Source organism: Mytilus californianus, unplaced genomic scaffold, assembly GCF_021869535.1.
Source record: "Mytilus californianus isolate M0D057914Y unplaced genomic scaffold, xbMytCali1.0.p SCAF_8, whole genome shotgun sequence".
NCBI lineage: Eukaryota > Metazoa > Mollusca > Bivalvia > Mytilida > Mytilidae > Mytilus > Mytilus californianus.
This window is the reverse complement of record NW_026262734.1, coordinates 2863111-2874958: the sequence shown is the minus strand read 5'-3', so window position 1 is coordinate 2874958 and position 11848 is coordinate 2863111. Positions and strand designations below refer to the sequence as shown.

Sequence of the window (11848 nt, the reverse complement as noted above, 5' to 3'; positions counted from 1 at the left end):
ATATTTTTGCTAATATCCTTTGTCTACATGCCTTTTTGAGTTTCTTTCTTATATATGACGTGGCTCTGTACTAATACATCCCGCCATTGTGTTATTGTGCCATGGTAAATGTTTGTTTATATATTTGTTTGTTTTTATAGTGATTAAGATAATAACACAATGGTGACTGCTTCACCCCTATTTTTGAATTTTTTACCTATTATGTCTGTTTATTTTGTTTACACATCGTTGTCATTATAATGGAATTTTATTCGACTGTCATACAAGTGAGAGGTTTAGCTAGCTATAAAACCAGGTTTAATCCACCATTTTATACATAAGAAAATACCTGTACCAAGTCAGGAATATGACAGTTGTTGTCCATTCGTTTGATGTGTTTGAGCTTTTGATTTTGCCATTTGATTAGGGACTTTCCGATTTGAATTTTCCTCGGAGTTCAGTATTTTTGTGATTTTACTTTTTAATGAAATTTGCGATTTTAAAAGTTGTAAAAGAGGAGTTAATGAAATTTGCAATTTTAAACGTTATAAAGGAAAGTTAATAAAATACTGCAAACATTTAATCTATGTCTGCGTGTTGTGCTTCTCCGCATTGTGTATGAATGTCATAAAATTGTAATGAGGAAAACTATAGTTAGAGTGCGGAAACGAAAATGCTTTGCAATTATCCAAGTTCAAAAGGAACGGTGAATGACTCACTGCCCCAGTTCGATGAGCTCATTTTCCCCTCTAGCCCTGCAGGCGGCTCAGAAAAAGTATAACACTGACAGGAAACTTGAGCCCATATCCCCCGTGAAGATCCCAGAATAACATAATTTAAAAGACTTTACATAATATTTTATAAACAACTCTATTGGGTAATACATTATCACGCGATAAGAAATAATTCAATTAATTTGCATTCATCAATATATAATACATATAGTTCAAAATTATAAAATATTGGGACCTTTTAGTTCAAAATTATATATATATATGTTTTTCAGGAATTTCACAGGGGATATGTGCTCATATTTCCTCTCAGTGTTTTATATTCCCTAATCCTCGAATTATATTGTTCTGGAGTGTCCTGATTTCAACATTAGTTACCATTCTCGATATGCGCTCATATTCCCTGTCAAGGTAACCAATCAAATTGCATGATTAGATAGAATATTTCATTCCAGTATAATACATGAACAGCCATCCCCCTTTTCATCTATTTTTGCATAATCATTACTTAGCACAATATTTTTCCTGGTGATTTGTGACCCCCTCTTCTTTGATTTCTACAATCTTTTACGTTTGCCATTTGAATATATATATATATATATATATATATATATATATATATATATAATTTTCAGACTTATATATACAGTGTTAGAATTAGATATATACATATATATGTTGTTCGACCTGTTAGTCAAATGCGTTTTGTTAAAATATACTTTTTCACTTTTTTGGTCTTTTGGAAAATGTTGTTTGTGCTGTATTTAGACCCCTCTATCAAGAAATTTGTTTTGCATGCACACGTATAAAAGTTGCGGTTTTTTATCCAACGCAATAATAGGTTTGAACGTTGTTTTCAATTAAGACTTGTTTATATTTTTTCGTTTGGGCTTGTATTATATATTTTCCTTCGGGTTTGTATGATCCGTTCATCCTATTTCTAATATTTCGACTCTTCAAAATTCAAGAGTCTATCCTAAATTGAGATAAATTATATGGCCTTCCAAATACCGTTTCGATCCCTAACATCACTGAAGAGACATTAATTGTCGAAAACCGGATATGGTGTATTAATTTTGGCACCTTTTATTTGCGGTATACCATCTTTTCCGCAAGTTTATTGTTTTCTGTTTGGTATTAAATTAATAATTTTAAAAGATCCATTTATTACATCGGTGATCCGTTATTTGGCAATCGCCAATGGCAGTCAGCAGGGTTTAAGAACATTTGTTGTTCGACCTGTAAGTCAAATGCGTTTTGTTAAAATATACTTTTTCACTTTTTTGGTCTTTATAACCTTTCACGTTTGATTCGTGCCAATTGGCAAACTATTGCCAAGCACCCAAAATTGTCCAAGATCTTTCCCAATCCTCCTGTCTTAGCTTTTCGGAGACCAGCAAGTCTGAAAGACTTATTTGTGAAAGCTGACGTCTCTTCTAGTAAGAGCTGTTCAACTGCATGATGGTGCAAGTCGTGTGGTAACGGACGATGTCTGACTTGCCAACAAATACTGAATACTCAAACATTTACTTGCCACTCCACTGGGTCTGTGTACACTATATTTTGTAATGTAACTTGCAAAACACAGAATGTTGTATACCTTCTTCAGTGTCGATGTGGCATGCAGTATATTGGCAAGACAGAACAGCCATTCAACAAACGCATGAATGGTCATCAAAGTGACTACACCTGCAAGCCCGACCTCCCCGTAAGTCGTCATTTGAGATCACCTGGGCACGCCCAAGCTATCTCAAAAACCTTACAATCACAATCATAGACCACAACGAGGGTTGGTCAAGGGCCGAAAGACTTGCTCGGTAAAGGTTTTGGATAAGAAAACTAAGGACAGTTTCCCAAGAGGGCATAAATGAAAAAACATAGAATGAGTCACTCATTTTCCCTACCATCACTCATTTTCCTGACATCATTTGTTTCCAGTTACTCCGGCTTCCTTACTTGAAGTTTTAAGGATTCTTTTTGAATTTTTTGAATTTTACTAGTTTAAATACCAGGGTTCTTTTCATTTGGTAGGGATGTACAAGTACGCATCCACGTCCATTTGTTTAACCTTATCCCAAATTAACTATTATTTTTTCTTTTCATTATAAAACTGCTATTTATTTGGGATGATAAAAGCCTCTGTTTGACATATTTTACCAGCTTATATCGATCAGTGCTGGTTTTTTTTTGGGGGGGAATGTATTTACACGCAGTTGTTGTAACATCTTAACTGACGTCATTTTGGAAATTTAGAGTTGTGCCAGTTCATATCTCTAATTACTATTTTCATTTTAGGCATGTCTTTGAGTCGTTTTTTGGAAATTTTAAAAGTTTATTAGCGTCTCTACATATGATGTTCGGGTGAAACTGTTTCACTTTTTTTATTGTATAGAATTCAAGATTGCTATAGTTTAATAATCAGAATAGATTGATCTGATTCATTTTACATCGTGCTCATACTGATGAAGGATATCTGTTATCCGAAATATTTATAGTTACATTTGTTCGTTTATTGTCATTGTTTGGTGATGTTGTACCCTTTTAGACTGGTTATATATATATATATATATATAAAACGTCTGAATAATAGTCAACGATTTTTCCAACGAGGGCGCTGGATCGTTACGAGTAACGATACTGTACACAATAAATAAATTGTATCAACGCCTAAAAAGTGTACACAACAACACCAATAACAAAAAAAAGGAACTATAAATGTAATTATTTATAAATATTTCGGATAACAGATATCCTTCATCAGTAAATATGATTGTGATGTTGAATGAATCATATATCAGTCTACTTAGATTAAACTATAACAATCTTGAAATTTATACAATAAAAAAGTCCAACCGAACATCAGGTAAGACGCTTGCACAATTCTAAATATGTGTTAAACACGACATAGGTTATATGACTAGTTATATTTTTTTTACAACAGAGAGTTCAAATATATGCTTTGAATAAAAATAATAATGTGCGATATGAACTAGCACAATTCTAAAGCTTTAATGTTAGATCTGTAAATTTGCGGGATTCAAACTCATGCTACAGAGATATCGTGGCGCCAAATCGCCTTGCACTATTCCCGGCGCGCTAGACCACTCGACCATTTAGGCTCGATGCAAATCCAGCTTTCGGTGGCCGGGTGTTACCTTTCCTCGTCAGTTTTTAGCGTCGTAACACAGTACATGCACAATGCATGAAGATGGAATAGTACAGATCAGCTGAATTATCTATCGTAGAGGATCGTACAAATTAATGTAGGATACAGTCACAGAAATAATTATATTATAATATATAAGTACGTCAGAACCAGTGACAACTTTACGGCATATTTTATACATCGGATCACTAGTGATGGTGATACAGGTGTGAAAACACATTTTGTATATATAATTCGTCTAAATAACAGCCCAACAATGTTAGATCTGTAAATTTGCGGAAGTAAATTTTTGTTCTTCCCTGGCCGTGATTCGAACTTGTGCTACAGAGATATCGTGGCACGCTAGAACACTCGATAACAATCAAGCTTTCGGTGGCCGGGTGTTACCTTTCCTCGTCCGTTTTTATCTAGCGTCGTAACACAGTACATGATATATAAGGCCAGAGAAGAACAAAACATTTGCTTTCATAAATTTACAGATCTAATATTGTTGGGCTGTTATTTAGACGAATTGTATATACTAATATATAGATCAATGTTAAAATAAACTTTTTCACTTTTTTGGTCTTTTAGAAAATGTTGTTTGTGCTGTATTTAGACCCCTCTAACAAGAAATTTGTTTTGCATGCACACGTATAAAAATTGCGGTTTTTATCAAACGCAATCATAGGTTTGAACATTGCTTTTAATTTAGACTTGTTTATATTTTTTCGTTTGGGCTTGTATTATATTTGCCTTCGGGTTTATATGATCCGTTCATCCTATTTTGACTCCTCAAATTCAAGAGTCTATCCTAAATTGAGGTAAATTGTATGGCTTTCCAAATACCGTTTCGATTCCTAACATCACTGAAGACACATTAATTGTCGAAATCCGGATATGGTGTACAACAATCTTTCAATACATTTTATACCCGTTTCTTCATTGAAGCACTAATCTAAAAATATTTATTTTCATTCGAAATGGGGATATTAAATTAGTACATGTAGTAGGTGACCCAATGATTTCTTTTCCTATCCTACACATCATCCTTTCCCAGTGGCAACCTCAATTTTCAGCCATTCATCACAGATCTTTTACTTTGTAGGACCCACTGAGCAACAGATTTATTGCACATTACATTTTCAGACTTCCTTAATATTGCATGAAATACTTGCCCCAGGACGTTGAGAAGAGAACAATTTATCAATCAACAGATTTTAAAAGATATTTCGTGTATGCCAATTACAGTTTGTACTTCATCATAGAAAATGAAAATGAATTTTTATTGATTCAGGTTCACTTGTAGACAATAGAAATTAATTTTAGAGAATTTCTTTCCTCGTTTTTCTGGGTTTTTTTTAAATTCGTATTTTCAAACATTTCTCTAAAATTTTGAGCAATAAGTGGTCAACAATATATTAATAAACATGATTAAAAAATAAACAAAATGAATATGGAAAATATCGTCTATAAACATTATTTTATCGCCTACCGTAACAAGGCTTGGAATGAAAATTTTAATCTGACACGTTTGATACTTTACAACAAGAAGTAGTTCATAGAATCGGCTGCTCAGAGTTTTTATTTATTTTTATTTGTACACGCATTGTTTTTATTTTTATTTTCATTGGGTGCCGTTGTTTTGTTTATATAATTATTTGAGAGATTTTTTTACGGTATTTATCAATTATAACAAGGTTTACTAAGCTAATCGGATAACAAGGATAAATATATTTTAGTATTTTAGAGGTGGTTAAGAATCAGTTATGCATTTCACTTGACAAAGATAAAACAAAAGCGCTTATAAAGCTAGTAGCAATGGGTATATTATTTTCATTTTTTTAAAGACAAGAAAGATAAAAATAAATATATATTTCAAGGTTAAAAGTTTTTTTTTTAAATAATGTTGTATTGAAAACATCGTTTATAACAGTTTTAGAGCCATAGTTTTCATAAAATTACTTTTACATCGCTTTTCATAATTACGGCCACATTGACGCGGGAAAATTTATGAAAAGCGGGAAAGCGCTGTTCTACAGAGAGGCACAAGTTTTGCAACGTCACAGATATGAAACGTCAAGAAACTTTTGGCGCGACAAAGCAAGAAAAAATGATCTCCTGGTCACCGCTATTGTGAATGCCGGTCGCGTAGAAAAAACAACTTTATAAATCAATATGAGAAAAAAAAACGCCAAAAAGACGACGTCAAAAGTATTTGGTACTGGCGACGTCAAATTGTCATTGCCCATTGGCAACGTCGAAACGTTGATTTTTTTAATGTGGCATCAAGAGGGTTAAAAAAACAGTATGGAATTGCAGGAAGGAAAGGAAGATTTTGTTGACGAAGGATTTGTTATAACAAACGAACGGAAAAAAAAGTTACAAATGATCCAAGTCCGGAACAGTTTTGGGCAGTTCAGGATGAAGTTTTGGCAATATGCAAGGTAAAATTAATCAAACAAATCGTGGGGAGCAAAAAGAATAAAAGATGCACTTGGACTTCAGATGGGAGAAACAAGTATTAGAAAATATGCTGCAATTTTTTTTATATGACAAGGAGTTCAATAGTATATTTTATAGAAGTACAACTGTAACAGAGTTTCATAGAAAGGTCATGTCAAAAGACGAACTTGTAGAAGAAATACAAAAAATTCACAAAACTGATCATAGGAAAAGTGACACAGTGTACGAAACCCTGAGAAAGTCTTTTTTCCCAGTAGTTCGGGAAAATGTTCGTTTGCTTTTTAAGCTAAACGTTAATTGTCAGCAGTGTCTTTCAGCAGTTGATTTTCCAAAAACTCACAGAACAAGAAAACCCATACCAGCAACATACCCCAACAGCAGATGGCAAATGGACCTCAAGAAGATGCCTCCGTCACACGGATATAATTACATCTGTAATATTGTGGATTGTTATAGCAGGTTTGCATTTGGTGGATGCATTAAGCATAAAACAGCAAAAGAAGTGGCTACATTGCTTTTAAGATTTATATACATTTTAAGACCACCAATAATTTTACAAACTGACAACGGAAAGGAGTTCAATAATGAAGACTTAACAGAAGTTATGACAGAATTTAAAACAAGAAAAATAAATGGAAGGCCCTACCACCCCCAATCACAAGGTAATTTACTGCATTTATTATTCATTAACTTCCAGAAAGGCATTATGTTTACTGAATAGATTATGACAGCTTACTTAAAAATAAAAAGATTTATTTACGTCATTTTAAATAAACAAACGAGTTAAATATAAACTTGAAATAATTTTTATTTGACTTGATTTGAAATACATTCACATTACAAATAACATAATTGTCTTTTTATATCAAAAACGTATTTGTGGTAAATGAACATAGGACAAAAATAATGACAAACGAATTAACAAATTAAAGTAGATATTAAATAAATGATGTTTGTGTTGTCGTTTTTACTCATTAATGTCACCTTATGATATAAGTATGCTTTTATTTAAAGGTCGAGTTGAAAGGTTCAACAGAACAGTTGTCGCCTACTTTAGAACAGCTTTTGTTGATAGTCGGGACTGGCCCAATATGTTAGATGAGTTTTATAACAAATACAACAGAAGAGTGAATAAGTCTACCAAACCTTTGACCCTCTTGCTGCCAAAGGGACATTTATGGCTTCTACACACAAATCGGTTCTAAACATGTATGAAATATTTGCCTAATGATGTTTAAAATGGTCTTTTGTAAAATTTTTGTGTTGCTTTAGAAGATCAGGTAAATTATCATTATTATCTTTTTTGTTTTAAATCACTTTAGTTTTTAAGCATTTTGATATGAATTATATACCACATTTGATATATATGTTTTGCACATTTTAAACATCATTAGGTTTATGATAACGTCATGAAGAAAAAGGGTGGTTTTTAAACGTACAGTGGCAATTATTTCATACAAGTTTATAACCGTATTACTTATGAAAAATATTTTTTATTCAAAATGCCTTAACATTTTTATGTTTTCAAATTTAAACAATTTAAACTTTCAATCCGTTAAATATATATTGGTATAAAAATCGTCCAGTAGCAAGTATTTTATACATATTTAGAAATGTATTATTGAGGAAAAATATAATTCATCCAAAAGGCCTTAACATTTTTATCTTTTTAAATTTTAACAATTTACACTTTGGATTCGCTGAAATTGTATGATATAAAAAAAAAACGTCCAGTGGCAAATATTTCATACATGTTTAGAACCGTATCACTTATTTTACATCATACTACTTCAGCGAACCCAAAGTAACTCTCATTTTAATAAAACAAATATTTAAGATAGCCACCTATTTAAATTAACAACTGTGTTTTCAAATATTTGACCTATAAATCTTTTAACTTTTAACATTAGGTACCAATATGCAATTTAACATCAGAAGAAAAATCATTTTTGGATAGTGCACACCTGGATGTAGAAGACAATGTTGAGACGGAAGAATTAACAGTAGAAAATACAGAAGTCAATGAAAATAGTCAGGTATTGTATTCTTGTTTTATTTGTTAAACAACTGCACTCGCGGCTCTTAAATGTGCAAATTAGTTTTTCTCTCTTACAACAACGTTTCATGCCAATGTATAGTTATAAAAAACGGACATTAATTATTTTTACAATATTATTATAACGCATAATGATTACTTAGAAAAACTTCTATATTTGGTCCTTATTTCTTCATGAATAACTAAATCGAGAAACTTTTGAGAGACATTAAAAAGTAGTTTTAAAAGCAAAACATTTTTCATGTTGCAAACTAGGTTAAAATGTGTAAAAGTTTTTAATAAGTATATACATGAATTTGATCGAATATAAAGTTAATGTCTTATATTTTGTCTTTCAGCAAAAACAGCTAGATTTTCCAACAGTAACTAAACAGCATAAATTAAATGGTGAAGTAAACGGTGAAGTTACTATAGTTAACAAGAAAAATACAGAAGATACAATAAATGAGGAACATAGTTTTAGTTTTGAAAGTTCAAAACAAACGGTATGTTGTTTGACAACTGTGCATTTAATATTTTGCTCTCAGGTTTTTTTTTTACGGGAACATATATAACTCTTGTACTCAAGATTGGGTTTTTTACAAAACGATACAAACTAGCTGATTATTTTATGCTTTTAAACCGTTTGTCCATTAGTTTGAGTTATATAGTTTGTGTTTAGAATTTTTTTTTAAAAAACCCAATATTTCTTGGGGAAGAATATTTATGCAAATAAGGCTATTTTGGTCTAGTCGCCATTATATATGTATACAGCATTTTTATACCCCACGCAACGAGTTGCGGAGGGTATAATGATTTTGACCCGTCCGTCCGTCTGTCTGTCCGTCCGTCAGTCCGTCAGTCCGTCAGTCCTGTTTCTTGTCATCGCAACTCCTCTCAAACCACACAACAGAATTTCATGAAACCTTTTCAGATAATAAGGACATACTACGTAGATGTGCATATCGACAGGAAATTACGATTCAATTTTTTTCCAGGAGTTACGCCCCTTTGAACTTATTTGCCCAATATACTACTGCAACCTTTTGTCATCGCAACTCCTCTCAAACCACACAACAGAATTTCACGAAACCTTTTTAGATAATAAGGACATACTATGTAGTTGTGCATATCGACAGGAAATTACGATTCAATTCTTTTTCTAGGAGTTATGCCCCTTTGAACTTATTTACTTTAATGTACTACTGCAACAGTTTGTCATCGCAACTCCTCTCAAACCACACAACAGAATTTCATGAAACCTTTTCAGATAATAAGGACATACTACGTAGATGTGCATATCGACAGGAAATTACGATTCAATTTTTTTCCAGGAGTTACGCCCCTTTGAACTTATTTGCCCAATATACTACTGCAACCTTTTGTCATCGCAACTCCTCTCAAACCACACAACAGAATTTCATGAAACTGTGTAGATAATAAGGACATACTATGTAGATGTGCATATTGACAGGAAATTATGATTCAATTTTTTTTTCTGATACAATTATTTTTTTCTTACACTTATTTTATATTTCCAATGACAATGTGGGGACGTGGGGTATGTGAGCGCGCTCACTAAGGTTCTTTCATTTTAGAAGTAGTACTGCCTTAACATTTAAATAAAGTTTAACAATTACTAAACTATTGAATAAGTTTAAATTTTTTGTAAAAAATGTTTTATCGACGAATATATATAAACCTACCACGAATTTTAACATTGCAATAACTTAATTTTAATAATTTTTCTGTTTTAGTTGTTGCAATGTTTTACTGTTTGAATAAATTCTTTACTACAGGAACAAGTTAAGGACAGCAGCACTACACCACAATCTGCACATACAGATGAGGTATCTATTGTACAAGTACCAGAGTGTGCACATATTGATGAGTTATATCTTGCGCCAGTACAGGAGTGTGCACATAATGATGAGTTATCTTTTACGCCAGTACCAGAGAGACAATTGTCAAATCAGGAGTATATGGAAAATATGTGGAGACAGAAACTAGAAAAGATTGTAAGATTTTTTTCAATTTTTATATATCGTTTTGGTTACATTTTATTTATCTGAAAGTGCATTATCAATTACCAATTTTAATTTAGGTTTAAAACGTCAATTAGTATTGCTTAATATAAGTTATTTTACAACTTCTTTTATAACATTTTGTTTTCTTATTTTTATATCAAATAAATACCAATAAAAACTTATTAAAATTATAGAACTATGCATGTTTTTCTACTGAGTATATATAATTTTTTATATATTTTTTATGTAGCTCCCTGTAGAAAGAAGTAATAATGTTTACAATGCAACACCTTTGGCTGACATTACAAACTCACAGATGGTTCGCAACACTGATATGATGCAGATACTTGATTACTTATTTTTAAATTACGTATCTTTGTTACAGTAATGGGAAAATTTGTTTAAAATTTGTAATAAAAAAAATTTTGGCTTATCTATTTTTATTTAAAGAGAATGTATTAAAGTTTTAACATTTTTTTTGAAATTTAACATTATCATTAAATTTGTCTAGTAGAATACGAAACAATGAGATTTTAGGTACAATAATATATTGGTAACTAAAATTTTATCATTTTCAGACTGAAGTAAGCCCGTATTACCGGGAAATATATGCTAAAAGATTTTTAGCCAATGCAATGCAGACAAATTCTACTGGGGCTTCAAACAAACGGAGATATTCTGATTCCAATATTTACACTGAGGTAAATTTATAAAATACGGTATTATTGTAAGTCCGTTAAATAAGGTAACAAAATAAAAACGAGTTTCACATAGTGTACAATACAAACAGTGTAGTTATTCAGTAAAAGCATACATAAAATGTTTACACACAAAATGCAAAAATTACATAAATTATAAACAAACAGATCAGAATGCATGATAATCTTTCTAAGTAAAAGACCTACATGTATGGATAGCCTTGAGCTGTTTTATGTTTATGCTATTTGGTTGGGTTGTTGTAACTTTGATTTGAATTTTTTAAATTCTATTTAGAATATAGCATCATATAATAAATACAACAAAACATAGCACATTTTCAAGAGAAATTAATAAGTAAAAAAGGCTTGAACGATCTAAAAAGAAGAAAAAAAATTTGCAAAAATATATATGTTGTTAAAATGTCAAGTAATTGTCATTTGTTTTAAGTACTTAATTGCAAGTTATTTTAAAAATAAACTGAAACTAATACATGTAGCGTTAATTTTTTTTTTAACAGAACAGAGAAACATGGGATAGGGAATTGTATCCTGTTGAGTTGTTTCCTAGGAAGTCCCAAGTCATGGAAATGCAAACGTTTAATATATAAAATATAAAACTTATTTGACTTATGAACTTTGGTACCCTTATTTTAATTTCAATGGGATATAGTCAACAAACTTTTAATTATTCGGTAAATACTTCTTTTCATTTTCTTTAATAAACACCTGAATGAAGTCTGCCTCGTAGGAATAAAGAAACAAGTCGA

The 11848-nt window shown here is 31.4% G+C and overlaps 1 long non-coding RNA gene across 1 annotated transcript; it reads left to right on the top strand.

Moving 5' to 3' along the window:
- Positions 1 to 8223: 8223 nt before the first annotated feature.
- LOC127712298 (uncharacterized) lies at positions 8224 to 10727 on the top strand. The gene is made up of 4 exons (XR_007987027.1): positions 8224 to 8357; positions 8716 to 8862; positions 10114 to 10374; positions 10634 to 10727. It is a non-coding gene; the product is annotated as an uncharacterized LOC127712298 (long non-coding RNA).
- Positions 10728 to 11848: the final 1121 nt, after the last annotated feature.